Source organism: Hylobates moloch, unplaced genomic scaffold (genome assembly GCF_009828535.3).
Source record: "Hylobates moloch isolate HMO894 unplaced genomic scaffold, HMol_V3 SCAFFOLD_14, whole genome shotgun sequence".
NCBI lineage: Eukaryota > Metazoa > Chordata > Mammalia > Primates > Hylobatidae > Hylobates > Hylobates moloch.
The window spans coordinates 100,173,204-100,191,159 of record NW_026652289.1 but is presented as its reverse complement, the minus strand read 5'-3'; the positions used below and the strand labels follow the sequence as shown (position 1 = coordinate 100,191,159).

At 40.1% G+C, this 17,956-nt stretch overlaps 1 long non-coding RNA gene across 1 annotated transcript in view; it reads right to left on the bottom strand.

The window, feature by feature from the left end:
• LOC131381219 (uncharacterized) overlaps positions 1–17,956 on the bottom strand; it is an 89,837-nt gene that overhangs the window by 55,037 nt on the left and 16,844 nt on the right. Inside the window, exon 2 of the long non-coding RNA XR_009209799.1 lies at positions 13,761–13,933. This is a non-coding gene — a long non-coding RNA (uncharacterized LOC131381219). The remainder of the gene's footprint in view (positions 1–13,760; positions 13,934–17,956) is intronic.

Below are 17,956 nucleotides of genomic sequence, written 5' to 3'. Positions count from 1 at the left end.
AGTAAAGCTGGTCAGGATTGTTAGCATCATTATTCAAACTCTCTTGATGCTTTCCAAGCTTTCTATCCATACATTATTCTGATTCTCACTTTTTCCCTTTGCTTATCAAATTTATTTTGAACAATCCAGTATATGTTAGCCATGCTAAGGTGCTAAGGTATTTATACAATTAACCTAACAAAGTGCCAACTAGATCTAATAAAACAATATTACAATAAAGGCAGAGTTGAGCAGAAGCAGTAACATATCACATTCGGGTTGAAAACAATTAACATAGTGAGAAAGATGGCATCTTTTCAAATTCAGTCATAGATTTAAGGTAGTGCAATTAAAATACCAACAGAAATTTCTACAGAAAATACAAACCATTTATGAAAAAATAAAAAGTGGTCGGGTGCACTGGTTCATGCCTGTAATTCCATCATTTGGGAGGCCAAGGCAGGAGGATTGCTTGAGCCTAGGAATTGGAGACCATCCTGGGCAACATGGCAAAACCCCATCTCTACAAAAAATACAAAAATTGGCCAGGTGTAGTGTTGCATGACTGTAGTCCCAGCTACCTGGGAGACTGAGGTGGGAGGGTGACCTGTGTCTAAGAAGTTGAGGCTGAATGAAGCATGATCGCACCATTGCACTCTAGCCTGGGAGACAGAGTGAGACCCTGTCTCAAAAAAAAAAAAAAAGGAAGAAAGAAAAGAAAAAAGTAATTCCAGACTCTGGTTTTAGTGAAAAAGTGGACTTTTAGTTATAAAACAATTATATATTTATAAAATTTCCTATAAACAGAAGCAGAAGTTAATGATAGAAAGAATGAAAAAATTGATCCAAACATTTCAAAGGTTAAAATGGGTGGCTGCATTTGACTTTCTGTCCTCCTGTGTTGTTTATATCCTCATTTCCTTTTCACCCCTCCCTGCCCCCACTGCCCTTCAAATGGAAAGAAGTCCTTGGTGAGAATTTGCACCAAAGATTGCTATGAGAAGTGGTCACTGTCGGCAAAGGAAAGCTTCGTCTCACAGAAGCTTCACTCCTCAGGACTTGCAGAAATGAAATCTTCCTGAGATGCAAAAGCTCTACCACAGTGGCCACTGCTGCTCCAGGGGCACCAAGGACTTCAGAGATCAAACTCCAGCATTCCAGGACAATGCCTGGGCCTGAGGGAGAAGCATGAGAGGGAAAAAACCAAGGTTCCTGGTGGAGGAAGAGGAGGCCAGAGGGCGAAGAAGCAAAGTTCTAGATGTTCATCAGAGGTAGACTCCTGACTAAAAGATAATTCAACATTGTCAAGAAAAGAAAAAAAATCAAGCTTTTGAAGAATTAAAGTTCATTTTATTCAGAAGTCTTACTGAGGACCACAACCCAGAGAGAGTCAGAGAAGGTCTGCAGGACAGCTGAAGCAGTGTTTCAGCTGACAGCTTACCTACAGGTAGTAAGATTTAGTATGTGCTCCAAAGTTACATTAAGACAAAATCACATCCGAGTCTGAGGGTAAGAGTACATCTGGCTACAGATGACAAAGGCATACCATTAACCCTTCAGATGTTATCTTATGTGTAGGAAAAGGCAAAGACTAGGGTCATTTATCTTTTAAGGAATATGTTGACTCAGGCAAGAGACTTGGGAGCCACGTGCCCTATCCCGTTTTGTCTTCAAAGCATTAGCCGGGGGCAGTTGCTCATGCCTGTAATCCCAGCACTTTGGGAGGCCAAGTCAGGTGGATCGCTTGAGCCCAGGAATTTGAGACCAGCCTGGGCAACATGGTGAAACTCCATCTCTACTAAAAACACAAAAATTAGCTGGGTGTGGTGGCGGGCGCCTGTAATCCCAGTTACTAGGGAGGCTGAGGCAGGAGAATCGCTTGAACCTGGGAGGCGGAGGTTGCAGTGAGCCGAGATCATGCCACTCCACTCCAACCTGGGTGACACAGCAAGACTCAGTCTCAAAAAAAAATGAAGAAAAAATTAAGCATCCCTTTGGAGAGCTACACATAGTCACAGAGTCAGGGGCTCTGTGAAATAATGCTGGTAAGCAGAAATGAGCAAACATGACTTCTTACAGCTGGTACTTTGTCTCAGTGAAAAGCAAAGAAACATTGTGCATGACCCTTTGTACTACACACACACACACACACACACACACACACAGCTCAAACAAGGTAGCATATTAACATACATTATAACATGATGAAAGCAAATTGCAGAAGCCTCCATGTGGAGTGAGGCCTTGTGCGTCAAATAGGAAGGAAAAGAAGGCACATACATTTTCACTGGTATCTGCACTGAAAGGATACATAAGAAACTAAAGTGATTCCATGCAGAAGACAGGGGAGATGAGGTGAATAGGGCAAGAGTGTTAGAGAGACTTCAAAGCATACTCCTGTAACACTGTATTGTGGAAAACTTTCAAATACATTTAAAAAGAAAAAGAATACAGGCAGCTTCAGCAACAATACACATTTTTGTTAAATCTTATTTCACTATTACCCCACATTTTAAAAAAATTAAAATTCTAAAAGTTTGTTCCATAAATATTTACCATTTGAAATAAATTCACAATTAGTTTAAAAAGAGATTTGGAAAGAAAGAAGATGAGAGAAAAGCATTTGGAGACAAGTGTAGACTGTTTTGTTTTGGGTTTTTTCACTTTTTGTTTTTGTTTTTTATTTTTCTTTCACTGTAAAGGAGAAGTGGGAAGTGAGGAGACTGAAGTGAGGACACTTTTTTGTTGTGTGGTTGTTTCTTGAGAGACATTAATGGTATTTTGTGTGCTGATGAAAGAAAATACCCAGTAGAGAGGGAAAATCTAATAATGCAGGAAATAAAGGTAAGATTTGCTGAAACATGCTACTGCAGGTGAAGGGATGGAATCTGGATCCTGGATGGAGTGGTTCCCTTGACTAGGAGCAAGGATGGTTCACCCACAGGAACAGGAAGAAAAAGCAAAATAAGGAGCACAGGCACAAATACGCAGAGAAGGCCACAGGAGCTTAGAGAATAACTAATCTTTTTGTTTTATATTTTTTGTGTTAGGCTTAGAAAAATATTTTTTAAACCAATGAGGCACAGTTGAGCCTCATTACTTATGAATTCTGTATTTAAGAATTTGGCAGATTTAATTGACAAATGGGATGTAATTAAACTAAAGAGCTTCTGCACAGCAAAAGAAACTACCATCAGAGTGAACAGGCAACCTACACAATGGGAGAAAATTGTTGCAACCTACTCATCTGACAAAGGGCTAATATCCAGAATCTACAATGAACTCAAACAAATTTACAAGAAAAAAACAAACAACCCCATCAAAAAGTGGGCAAAGGACATGAAAAGATACTTCTCAAAAGAAGACATTTATGCAGCCAAAAAACACATGAAAAAATGCTCATCATCACTGACCATCAGAGAAATGCAAATCAAAACCACAATGACATACCATCTCACATCAGTTAGAATGGCCATCATTAAAAAGTCAGGAAACAACAGGTGCTGGAGAGGATGTGGAGAAACAGGAACACTTTTACACTGTTGGTGGGACTGTAAACTAGTTCAACCATTGTGGAAGGCAGTGTGGTGATTCCTCAGGGACCTAGAACTAGAAATACCATTTGACCCAGCCATCCCATTACTGGATATATACCCAAAGGACTATAGATCATGCTGCTATAAAGACACATGCACACGTATGTTTACTGCGGCACTATTCACAATAGCAAAGACTTGGAACCAACCCAAATGTCCAACAACGATAGACTGGATTAAGAAAATGTGGCACATATACACCATGGAATACTATGCAGCCATAAAAAATGATGAGTTCATGTCCTTTGTAGGGACATGGATGAAACTGGAAAACATCATTCTCAGTAAACTATTGCAAGGACAAAAAACCAAACACCGCATGTTCTCACTCATAGGTAGGAATTGAACAATGAGAACTCATGGACACAGGAAGGGGAACATCACACTCCGGGGACCGTTGTGGGTTGGGGGGGGGAGGGGGAGGGACAGCATTAGGAGATATACCTAATGCTAAATGACGAGTTAATGGGTGCAGCAAACCAACACGGCACATGGATACATATGTAACAAATCTGCACATTGTGCACATGTACCCTAAAACCTAAAGTATAATAATAAAAAAAAGGAAAAAAAAAAAGAATATGGCAGATTTATTTGTAACCCCAAAATCAATACTCACAGTGTTTGTGCTGTCATGTGCAGACATTTGCATGTGCACAGTGGCAAAAACTTTGAGTGGTCCACTGTGGCTGTTCCCGGCTAAGGCCGACACGCCACCTTCTAGGTTCAGCTTTCCGTACTGTAAAAAGCAGTCATCTCGAGTACTATTTAGGGCCACATTTTGGTACCTATGTGATTTTTGTTGCTGATTTTGCTGTTTAAAATGGCCCCCACCCATAGTATTGAAGGGCTGCCTAGCGTTCCTAAGTGCAAGAAGGCGATAATATGTCTTACAGAGAAACTATGTGTGCTAGGTAAGCTTCCTTTGGCCATGAGTCACCGTGCCATTTCCTGCAAGTTCAGTATTAATGGATCAATAATAAACATTAAGTAAGGTGTCTTTAAACAGGAACACATATCAAACAAGGTTACGTATTGATAAGTTAACAAAACTGTGACCAACAGCTCCCGAGAATCTAACCTAGGTTGCCTTCAAACAATAGGTCAGCATTTGCTAATTCAGTGTGTGGGGCATGTTATGGGTTGACTTTATCCCAAAATACATATGTTGAAGTCCTAATCCCCAGGACCTCAGAATATGACTGCATCTGGAGATAGGGTCTTTAAAAGTGCAAGTTAAAATGAAGTTATTAGGGTGGGCCCTAATCCAGCATGACTGGGATCCTTAGAAGAAGAGGAGATTAGGACACAGATACACACAGAGGAAAAACCATGTGAATACACAAGAAGAAGACCGCCATCTTCAAGACAAGGAGACAGCCCTCAGAAGAAACCAGCCCTGCTGACCCCTTGACCTACAACTTCTAGCCTCCAGCACTGTGAGAAAATATATTTCTGTTGGTTAAGCCACCCAATTTGTGCTACTTTGTTACAGCAGTCCTTGCGGACTGATACAAGGTGACTTTAATAGAACATAACTACCGTGAATGACAAGAATTGATTGTATGCTAATTTAAAAAACAAAGAAGTTGGTACAAACCCAAATGACAAATCTAGCCTCTTTATGTCCAGGGTTGATAGTAACAACAAAATAATTTAATAAGGAGAACAAGTAACATGTATTCAGAAATTACTATATGCTGGCCAGGCACGGTGGCTCACGCCTGTAATCCCAGCACTTTGGGAGGCCGAGGTGCATGGATCACTAGGGATCAGGAGTTCAAGCCCAGCCTGGCCAACATGGTGAAACCCCATCTCTACTAAAAATACAAAAATTAGCTGGGCATGGTGGCACGTGCCTGTGGTCCCAGGTACTGAGGCAGAAGAATTGCTTGAGCCTGGGAGGCGGAGGTTGCAGTGAGCTGAGATAGCACCACTGCACTCCAGCCTGGGCAACAGAGCAAGATGCCGCCTCAAAAAAAAAAAGAAAAAGAAAAGAAGAAATGAGATCACACCACTGCACTCCAGTTGGTGCAACAGAGTGAGACTCTGTCTCAAAAACAAAAACAAAAATAAGATGTATAACTTCCTAAACAGTTGAGGGGAAATGAAGAAAAAAAATGATCAATCTATAAGCCAGTCATAGTAAGAAACACAGCTCCCCAAATCCTAAATAAAATATTAATAAACTGAACCCAGCAATGAGGAGGGATGGAGGCAGATTTTGAGGCCGACAGAGCATCAAACAATAATTGCTTCATTCATTCATTTTTACTGAGTAACCGGGTTGTGCCAGGCACTGTTACAAGTACCAGGCATATACTGGAGAAAACAGGCAAACATCTCTGCCACCTTAAAGTTACTAATAATATTCGAACTAGGGATAAACACATCAAACAAATAAGCAAAATACACAGTATGTCAGATGCTATGGAGAAAAATAAGACAGGGAAGGAGGTAAAGGAAGAGAGGAACATGACTGTAGTTTTACAGTGTTATCAGAAATACGCAGAAAGTAATGTTTGAGCAAAGAACTGAGAGTTGAGGGATATATGTAGACATATGTGTGTAGGTTTACATATACAGATGTGTTTATATGTAGATATGTATATTCATAAAATCTACATGTAGACATGTATATATGTGGAGATCTATTAGTATATATGTAGACAAAACTACGTCAACATAGGGATATACACTGACATCTGTGAGAGAGAACTCCCCAGGCAGAGGCAGAGGAATGAGCAAGTGCAAAGGCCCTGAGGTGGGAGTGTGCCTGGAATGAGCAGGAGCAGTGAAGAGCAATAGGAGATGTGGGCCCTTGAAAGGACTGTAGTGTTTACTTGGAGGAAGATGGGAAGTTTTCTGAAGGTTTTAGGTAGAGAAGGGGCATAATCTGACTTACATTTTTAAAGGATCATTACAGTTGCAATTTGAGAATCAACTATAGAGAGGCAAGTGTGGAAGCAGAGAGACTGGGAAGGGATCAATGACTCAATCCAGGCAACAGAGGATAATGACTTGAATTCAGGTAGCAGAGATGGTTAGAAGTTGTCAGATTCAGAGTATATTTTGAAGGAAGGAAGGGCCAATAGGATCTGCTAAGAGATTTAATAGAATAGATATGTGTTATGAGAGTGAATACAAATGAATGTAAGTTACTCTAGATCAAACAGGATTTGTATCAGGAATACATGGAGAATCTAATAATGTTGTTCACCAAATTAGCAGATTAAAGGAGAAACACAATATAATCCTTTTATAGACGCAGAAAAAAAATACAGATTGACTCCAAGTGAAATGATGTACCATGCTTATCAGCCAACTGAACAGTCTGTGATTTGGTTGGTAGGAAATTTGCAAATGATGGGGGGAAATTTCTCAAGCGTATTTAAAATATATTTTTTAGGCTGGGAGCAGTGGCTCATGCCTGTAATCCCAGCACTTTGGGAGGCCAAGGCAGGTGGATCACAAGGTCAGGAGATTGAGACCATTCTGGCTAACCCAGTGAAACCCCGTCTCTACTAAAAATACAAAAAAAAAAAAAAAATTATCCAGGCATGGTGGGGGTCACCTGTAGTCCCAGCTACTCAGGAGGCTGAGGCAGGAGAATGGCGTGAACTTGGGAGGCGGAGCTTGCAGTGAGCTGAGATCGCATCACTATACTCCAGCCTGGGTGACAGAGAGAGACTACGTCTCCAAAAAAAAAAAAAAAGTTTTAAATCCAATTACTAAATTTAAAGATGGCAAGTTAGGCAAAGTTTTAAAAAAGGCTTAGGCAAACTTGGGATAGAAGGAAAATTGCTTGCCTTTGTAAAGCATAGTTATAAAAAATGTATAGCAAACACCATATTTAATGGCAAAATAGTAGAAATAATACTTTCAAACTCAAGAAGAAAACAGTGATGCCCATCACTATTCTTATTCAGTATTGTCATGAAAGACCTACTCAATGTAGTATGACAAGAAAAAAATATAAGGATTGGAAGGAAAGAGCAGAAGGTAACTATTCATGGATAACAGGGTTATCTACACAGAAAATCCAAGATAATACAACTATGATAATTAACGAAAGAGTCCTGCAATGTGGGTTTAAGCACAATATACAAAATTCGTTGCATTCCCACAAAATAGCAGCAAACATTTCCATAGCATAGCAGCAAACAATCTGAAAATGTTATTAAAGAGAAATGATCCCACTCATAGAAGCAACCAAGCTGGTTAGATAGCTATGAATAAATCCAACAAAAGATATGCAAAACCTCTATTATTGATATTGATCGAAGTTTAAAGAAACTCAAAGTAAATGGAAAGGTTTGTCATGTTTCTTTTTTTTTTTTTTTTTGAGACAGGGTCTCACTCTATTGCCCAGGCTGGAGTGCAGTGGCATGATCTCGGTTCACTGCAAACTCTACCTCCTGAGTTCAAGTGATTCTCCTGCCTCAGCCTCTTGAGTAGCTGGGATTACAGGTGCATGCCACCATGCCTGGCTAACTTTTTGTATTTTTAGTAGAGACAGGGGTTTCACTATGTTGGCCAGGCTGGTCTTGAACTCTTGACCTCAAGTGATACATCTGCCTCAACCTTCCAAAGTGCTGGGATAACAGGTGTGAGCCACCACACCTGGCAGCCATGTTCTTAAGTAGGAATACTTAACCTCATCAACATGTTGTTCATCACTAATTAACCTGCATATGCAACACAATTCCAATCAAAATCAAACTCACGGCTGGGTTTTATGTAATCTGAAAAGGTAGTCCTAAGATTCAGATCGTAAAGGCCTAAGAATAGAGACATTCTGAAGGGGAATTGAAGGGCACTTACACTACCCAGACATCCAGATGTCAAGATGCACTATAAAACTATAGCAATTAAGTATTTTAGTAAAAATTTTCAAAAAATCAAAATCATTCTAACTCTCCCTTAGTAGAGGAATGGATAAATTCTCTTATATTCATACAATATCGGGGAAAACCAGCCCCTAATATTTCATGTAAGTTCTTTTCTATTTTCCCTAAGTGTTGGCCGGTCTGAGAAATAAAGGGAAAGAGTACAAAAGAGAGAAATTTTAAAGCTGGGTGTCGGGGAAGACACCACATGTCGGCAGTTTCCATGATGCCCCCCAAGCCACAAAACCAGCAAGTTTTTATTAGTGATTTTCAAAAGGGGAGGGAGTGTATGAATAGGGTGTGGGTCACAGAGATCACATGCTTCACAAGGGAATAAAATATCACAAGGCAAATGGAGGCAGGGCGAGATCACAGGACCAGGGCGAAATTAATGAAGTTTCAGGCACACATTGTCATTGATAACATCTTATCAGGAGACAGGGTTTGAGAGCAGACAACGGGTCTGACGAAAATTTATTAGGCGGGAATTTCCTCATCCTAATAAGCCTGAGAGCGCTACGGGAGACTGGGGCTTATTTCATCGCTTATCTACAAGCGTAAAAGACAGATGTTCCCAAAGTGGCCACTTTAGAGACCTCCTCTTGGGAACACATTCTCCTCAGGGATGTTCCTTGCTGAGAAAAAGAACTCAGCGATATTTCTCCTATCTGCTTTTGAAAGAAGAGAAATATGGCTCTGTTTCACCCGGCTCTCAGGCAGCCAGACCGAATGGTTATCTCCCTTGTTCCCTGAACATCGCTGTTATCCTGCTCTTTTTTCAAGGTACCCAGATTTCATATTGTTTAAACAATCTGTGCAGTTAACACAATCATCACAGGGTCCTGAGGTGACATTCATCCTCAGCTTATGAAGATGACAGGATTAAGAGATTAAAGACAGGCATAGGAAATTACAAGAGTATTGATTGGGGAAGTGATAAATGTCCATGAAATCTTCACAATTGACATGTTCAGAGATTGCAGTAAAGACAGGTGTAAGAAATTATAAAAGTATTAATTTGGGGAACTAATAAAAGTCCATGAAATCTTCACAATTTATGTTCTTCTGCCATTGCTTCAGCTGGTCCCTCCATTCGGCATCCCTGACTTCCCGCAATGATACAATAGAATAATAAACAGATAAAAGGAATAAACTCGATTTCCATGTATCAGATTGTATAGTTCAAAAAATGCTGTTAAAAGGCAAGTTGAAAACGAACCTATAAACTATGATGCTAGTTATGTTTAATTTAGAAATACAAATAATAATTTGTATATTCTCTATGGATACATGCATATACACTAAAAGTTATATATTTATATTTTAAAAAGCTGTGGTTGCCTCTAGAGGAGGAGAAGAAGAAACGGGGCCAGAGCAGGGCAATATGCTTTGCCATATTTATATTTTTTAGAGTATGCTCTCAAATGACAGTAGCAAAATATCAAGATATACTTACGTCAGCCTCAGTAAATTCAAAAACATAGGAACCTTACTCTCAGACCATAGTGGAACAGAAATAGAAATTAATACCTAAATCTCTCAAAACCACAAAATTACATGGAAATTAAATAACTTGCTCCTGAATGACTTTTGGATAAACAATAAAATTAAAGCAAAAATCAAAAAATTCTTTGAAATAAATGAAACTAGAGACACAACATAACAAATATCTGGGATGCAGCAAAAACAGTGGTAAGAGTAGTATTTTTGGCAATAAATGCCTACATCAAAAAGCTTGAAAAAATCTTAAATTGACAACCTAATATCACACCTAGAGGAACTAGAAAAACAAAAACAAATTAATCCCCAACCTAGCAGAAAAATAACTAAAATCAGAGCAAAACTAAGTGAAATGGAGACCAGTGGCTCATGCCTGTAATCCCAGCACTTTGGGAGGCCAAAGGCCAAGGCTGATGGATCACTTGAGGTCAGGAGTTCAAGATCAGCCTGGCCAATGTGGTGAAGCTCCCATCTCTACTAAAAATGCAAAGTGCTTATACCAATTCTACTGAAACTATTTTTAAAAAAATCATGGAGGAAGTACTCCTCCCTAACTCATTCTACAAAGCCAGCATCACCCTGATACCAAAACCTACCAAAGACGCAACAGAAAAAAAAAAACCAAAAACTCCAGGCCAATATACCTGATGGACATAGATGCAAAAATCCTCAACAAAATACTAGCAAACCAAATCCAACAGCACATCAAAAAGTTAATTCACCACAATTAAGTAGGTTTCATTCCTAGGATGCAAGGTTGGTTCAACATATACAATTCAAGAAATGTGATTGACCATAGAAACAGAATTAAAAACAAAAACCATATGATCATCTCAATAAACACAGAAAAAGCTTTCAATGAAACCCAACATTGCTTCTTGATAAAAACCCTCAAGAAACTAGGCATCTAAGGAGCATACCTCCAAAAATAAGAGCCATCTATGTAACACCCACAGCCAACATCATACTGAATGGACAAAAAAAACTGGAAGCATTTCCCTTAAGAACTGGCACAACACAAGGATGCCCACTCTCACCACTCCTATTCAACGTAGTACATTGCTAGCCAGAGCAATCAGGCAAAGGAAATAAATAAAAGGCATTCAAATCAGAAAATAAGTCAAAATATCAGTCTTCACGGACAATATGATTCTATACCTAGAAAACTCTAAAGACACCATAAAAAGGCTCAGAGAACTGATAGATGACTTCAGTAAAGTTTCAGGATACAAAATCAATGTACAAGTATCAGTAGCATTTCTATATACCAACATTCAAGCTGAGAGCCAAACCAAGAATACAAGCCCATTTACAATGGCCACACACACACAAAATACCTCGGAATACATCTAAACAGGGAGATGAAAGATCATTACAAGGAGATCTATAAAACACTGCTCAAAGAAATCATAGATGACACAAATGCATTCCATGCTCATGGATCAGAAGAATAAATAGCACTATGCATGGTGGCTCATGCCTGTAATTCCAGCACTTTGGGAGGCCGAGGTGGGTAGATCACTTGAGGTCAGGAGTTTGAGACCAGCCTAGCCACTATAGTAAAACCCCATCTCTAACAAAAATACAAAAGTCAGCCAGGTATGGTGGCACATGCCTGTAATCCCAGCTACTCAGTAAGCTGAGGCAAGAGAATCACTTGAACCTGGGTGGCAGAGGTTGCACTCCAGCCTGAGCAACAGAGGGAGATTCCGTCTCAAAAAAAAAAGAAAAAACAAAACAAAACACGGAAAAAGAGTCAATATTGTTAAAATGGCCATGCTGCCAAAGGAATCTACATATTCAACACTATTCCTATCAAACTACCAATGTCATCTTTCACAGAACTAGAAAAAAACTATTCTAAAATTCATATGGAACCAAAAAAGAGCCTGAATAGCTAAAGCAATTCCAAGCAAAAACAACAAAGCCAGAGGCATCACATTACCTGACTTCAAGCTATACTATAAGGCTACAACCAAAACAGACACATAGATAAATGGAACAGAATAGAGAATCCAGAAGTGAAGCTGCATACCTACAGCCATCTGATCTTGACAAAGGTGACAAAAATAAGCAATGGAAAAAGGACTTCCTATTCAATAAATGGTGCTGGGATAGCTGCCTAGCAATATGCAGAAGAATGAAATTCAACCCCTACATTTCACCATATACAAAAATGAACTCAAGATAGATTAAAGATTTAAATTTAAAACCTCGAACTATAAGACTACTAGAAGAAAACCTAGGAAACACCATTAGGGACATTGGCCTTGGGAAATAATTTATGACTAAGTCCTCAAAAGCAATTGCAATGAAAACAAAAATTGACAAGTGGGACCTAATTAAACTAAAGAGCTTCCACACAGCAGGATAAGTTATTAACAAATTATATGGACAACCTACAGAATGGAAGAAAATATTTGCAAACTACACATCTGACAAAGGTCTAATACCCAGAATCTATAAGTAACTTAAACAATTGAACAAGCAAAAACAAATAACCCCATTAAAAATGGAGAAAAGACATGAACAGACACTTCTCCAAAAAAAAAAAAAATACAAGCAGCCAACAAATATATGAAAAAAATGTTCCATATCACTAATCATTAGAGAAAGGCAAACCAAATCACAATAAAATACCATATCATACCAGTCAGAATAGCTATTGTTAAAAAGTAAAAAAATAACAGATGCTGACAAGGCTGCAGAGAAAAGGGAACCTGTGTACACTGTTGATGGGAATGTAAATTAGTTCAGCCAGTGTGCAAAGAAAGCAGTTTGGAGATTTCTCAAAAACCTGAAAACAAAAGTACCATTTGACCCAGCAATCCCATTACTGGGTATATATCCAAAAGAAAATAAATAATTCTACCAAAAGACATATGCATCTATATATTCATCGCAGCACTATCCACAATAACAAAGACATGGGATCAACCTAGGTGCCCATCAGTGGTGGACGGGGTAAAAAAATGTGGTACATACACAACAGAAACATTATGGAGTCATAAAAACAAAGAATGAAATCATGTCCTTTGCAGCAACATGGATGTAGCCATTATCCTAAGTGAATTAACGCAGGCACAGAAAGCCAAATACCACGTTTTCACTTACAAGTGTGAACCAAATATTGGGTACTCATGGACATACAGATGGCAACAATACAAACAGGACTGCTTGGGGTGGGAGTGGACAACGGTTGAAAAACTAAATTATTTTTTAAAGAATGTTCATTTTTCATTTCACGGAATTCTAAAAATGTGCAAGGTATAATTAACACCTGTTGTTAATTAGATTCAACTGTGCTCCTTTTCCTTTCTTTCGATTACGGCTCCCCTCTTCGCAGTAACGAGTCTGTTCATGCAGTTCAGGTGGGGCTAACACACTTGCACCTGCCCTAGATGAGGGAATGGGTACGAGAAAGCCCAATCAGACTCTTCTCTTAGATTAAATACACAGAGCTCGGGAGATAAAGGGTTTATCTTCTGGGCTTGGGGGTAAACTAAGAATTACATAGACTTGGGACTACTGGTAGCTGTTGTGCTGCTGAGTAGAGAGAGTCTCTTCAAGAACAAAGCCATGAAGAGACAACAGAGGGATGGAAAAAAGAGAGACCTGAAACTCTCAGATCTAGTCATGCCTGGAATCAGATTTACCTGCGTGGACTTTCCAGATATATCCAGCAACATATAATTGATTCTTATTGTATTAGTCAGGGTTCTCCAGGGGGACAGAACTAATAGGATGGATGTAGATGTATACATGAAAGGGAGTTTCTTAAGGAGAATTGACTCACACGATCACAAGGCGAAGTCCATGACAGGCCGTCTGCAAGCTGAGAAAGAAGGAAGCCAGTAGTGGCTCAGTCCGAGTCCAAAAGTCTCAAAAGTAGGGAAGCTGACAGTGCAGCCTACAGAGCCCTCGGCAAAACGCTGGTGTAAGTCCAAGAGTCCCCGAAGAACGTGGAGTCTGATGTCCAAGGGCAGGAAGCATCCAGCATGGAAAAAAGATGAAAGTTAGAAAACTCAGCAAGCCAGCTTATCCCACCTTCCTCTGCCTGCTTTGTTCGAGCCTCTCTGGCAGCTGATTGGATGGTGCCCACCCACATGGAGGGTGGGTCTTCCTCTCCCAGTCCACTGACTCAAATGTTAATCTCCTCTGGCAACACCCTCACAGACACGCCCAGAAACAATACTTTACCAGCTGTGTAGGCATCCTTCAATCAAGTTGACCCCGAATATTAACCACCACACTCATTGTTCGTGGATTCTGTATTTGCGAATTTGCTTACCTGCTAAAATGTATTTGTAACCCCTAGATTAATACTCTTGAAACTATAAGGGAGTTTTAAACCTTCCCCCTACTTTCTGAAGGTTTGATAATTTGAGTCTCTGGAATAAACTGACAGCATACAGATTAACAAGCGAAAAGGCATACAGTTTTATTATGTGCATGCACGTGGGAGCCTCACAAATTATAAGATTCAAAGAAGGGGTAGATGGTCAAAGTTTTTATAGCATCCTGAGCCATAGAACGAAATAGGGGCTTGAGGCTTCTGTGGGGAGGTGGTGACAGGTTATGAGAGGGTGAGAGGAGGAAATTTATAGTGAACGAAGTTGTCTTGTTATACAGAGAAAATATCTCAAGTAGCACCCCTCAGAACAGATGGGGTGGGGGCAGTGGCTCATGTCTGTAATCCCAGCATTTGGGGCTGAGGCGGCCAGATCACTCGAGGCCAGGAGTTTGAGATCAGCTTGGGCAATATGGAAAAACCCCACATATCTACAAAAAAAGAAAAAAAAATAGCTGGGTGTGGAGGCACATGCCATGGTCTCAGCTACTCAAGAGGCAGAGGCAGGACCTCCCTTCAGCCTGGGAGGTCAAGGCTGCAGTGGGCCACAATAGTGCCACTGCACTCCAGCCTGGGCGATAGGAATGAGACCCTATCTCAAAAAAAAAAAAAAAAAAAAAAAACAAGAAGAAGAATAGGTGTCAACTTTTGACAAAGTCTATCTGGGCAAGGTACCAACCTTTAGTCTCCTCTCCTGTGATATAATTAATCTTCCCTAGACAATGAGATTGCAGAGAGGGGACAAATGAGTCCCTTTTGGAGGATCCATTTTTAGGCAGGTAAGGGAAATTCAGAGAGAGCTCCCTCTTGCTCTTCAGGAGAGAAGCGCAAGAGACAAGAGCACAGGAGAAAGTCAGTGAGAACTTGGTTCTCCTTCAGGTCAAAGCACTCAGCATGCCACAGTGCCATACTACGGGATATTGTTTTCTGAGCCCCAACAGCACTTTCACAATCATTCACTGACATGTATGTACCGAGTAGTGAAAAATTTGAGTCACCTAATGCGCATGTTTCCAGCTGAGGTTCAACAAGACGTCTGCTGTCTTGCTTCACCTCTCACACTGTAAACAAATGTCCTTTTTGCAATCTATTTAGTGCCACGTTTTTCACATTTTGTGCTTTTCGTTGTTTTCACTGTTTAAAATGGCCCTCAAGCTTAGTGCTAAAGTGCTGTTTTGTTGAGCGTTCCTGAGTACAAGACTGAGATGTGCCTTACAGAGAAAATATATGGGTTAGATAAGCTTTGTTCAGGCATGAGTTAGCATGTTGGTAGTTCAGTGTTAACGAATCAATAATACGTATTAAATGAGATGTCTTTAAGCCAAAACACACATAAAACAAGGTTATGTATTGATCCATTGATGAAAATATTGTGACCAGAGGCTCCCTGGAAACTAATCTTTTAAGTCTTCTGGGAGTAACGGTTCAGTACTCACTAATGCAGTGTTTATGGCAACTTGATAGAACATAACTACTGCACATAATGAGAACTGACTGTATTCTCCTTTTGCTTAAGTTACTTTGAGTTGGAAGAAGCAGCACATAATGTAGTAAGGGGCTGAGGGAAGGCTTTATGAAAGAAATGACTTTTAAGTGAGTAGCATTTTACCAGGAAAGAGAGTGGGAGAAGAGAATTCCAGGCTAAGAAAATAGTCTGGACAAAGATCTTAGGGTGACAAGGAGCAAAGCATGTTCGATGATCCAAAAGAAAGCCAGTGCAGTTGGACCACAAAAATCAAGGGAATAATAGTGTGAGAATTTAAAGAAGGTAGAAAAAATATATATATAGTGGATATTCTTGGTGCCTACCTATAATCAATTTCCCACTCCTTCCTTCTCATAGATCCCCAATTTCGTTCTGGTATCCATCCTTATCCAACCTTTGGGATTAGGGAAAGCTAACACCATCCTCAGCTCACAAAGTAAGGACTGGTTAAGGTAATCTCATCCCTGGCCAGCAAATGGTTTAGGAATGGGAATGTACCTCAGTGTTGGCCAATAAAATTTGAGCTACTAATAGCTTTTGGGAAAGTTCTTTATATTTGAGTGATAATGATGGAAAGTAGATCTCACTGGTCCATATTGAATGTAAGCAAAGAAACCTGTTGCTTAATTTGTGTCCTTGAGGGAAGCCAGCCTGAGAACAAAACCTACACATGGAGAATGGACTCACAAACACTGCAAGAAAATCAGGCTAGAACTTTGATTATGTTGAAACTGCCTTTGAAAAATTAGGACGGTAAGAGAAATCTGACATAGTTTATTCCATCTTGTTTCTGACCTCCAAGCTATCCTCAGTCTTTCCTGGGTGTGGGCCAAGCTAACCTTGGGGAGAATTTAGTTTATAGTTTAACCTTAAAGCAGGGGTGATAACAGCCCTTCCCAAAACTAAACTGCCTTTGTAAAATGAATAAAAAGCCACAAGCTTCCGACTATGAGAGGGGCCTGAACTCTGCTAAAATGTAGGCATAGTTTCTAATCCCTTACTGCTCAGGAGTCATGTGACCAGAGGTCACAAGATTTGTGACCTTCCCAATTGCTCCTGTATAACATCACTATTACAGAACGTATAATTGGTTTGAGATGTTTTTCAGATGGACCCCACATGAACTCATGACTCAATGAATCCTGTGGCCCCACCCAGAGGCAGACTCAGCCCATGAGGACTATTTTCCACACCCCTACGATTTCATCCCCAACCAAGCAGCAGCACCTACTCCCTAAAAACTCCTAACCTCCAAATCTTCAGAGACTGATTTGAGCCCATTTCTTCCTCATGGGCTTGCCTCATGTCAATTAAACTTTCTCTACTGCAATGCTGCCATCTCAGTGGACTGATTTTGTCTGTGCAGTGGAGAGGAAGAACCTGTCGGGCAATGACAATATTGTACCTGAAGTCTGCATGTATCAAGACATTTGGTTATATAAGCCAACTTCACTGTTTAAGGATTGGAGTTGGTTTTCTGTTAATTGAGATGGAAAGCCTCTTAACTAAAACAATAGGTGTCCAGGCTCAGTCCCCTAAGTGATAAGTCTAAGATGAATGCAATTGGATGGCGGATTGGGAGCTCTGGTGGGCAAGTTATTGACGCCACCTGATATGGCTTGGCTGTGTCCCCACCCAAGTCTCAACTTGAGTTGTATCTCCCAGAATTCCCACATGTTGTGGGAGGGACCCAGGGGAAGGTAACTGAATCATGGGGGCTGGTCTTTCCCATGCTATTCTCATGATAGTGAATAAGTCTCATGAGATATGATGGGTTTATCAGGGGTTTCTGCTTTTGCTTTTTCCTCATTTTTTCTCTTTTCACCACCATGTAAGAAGTGTCTTTCACTTCCCACCATGATTCTGAGGCCTCCCCAGCCATTTGGAATTGTAAGTCCAATTAAACATTTTTTTCTTCCCAGTCTAGGGTACGTCTTATAAGCTGCGCGAAAATGGACTAACACAGTAAATTGGGACCAGTAATGTGCGGCATTGCTGGAAAGATACCTAAAAATGTGGAAGCGACTTTGGAACTGGGTAACACAAAGAGGTTGGAACAGTTTGGAGGGCTCAGAAGAAGACAGGAAAATGTGGGAAAGTTTGGAACCTCTTAGAGACTTGTTGAATGGCTTTGACAAAAACGCTGATAGTGATA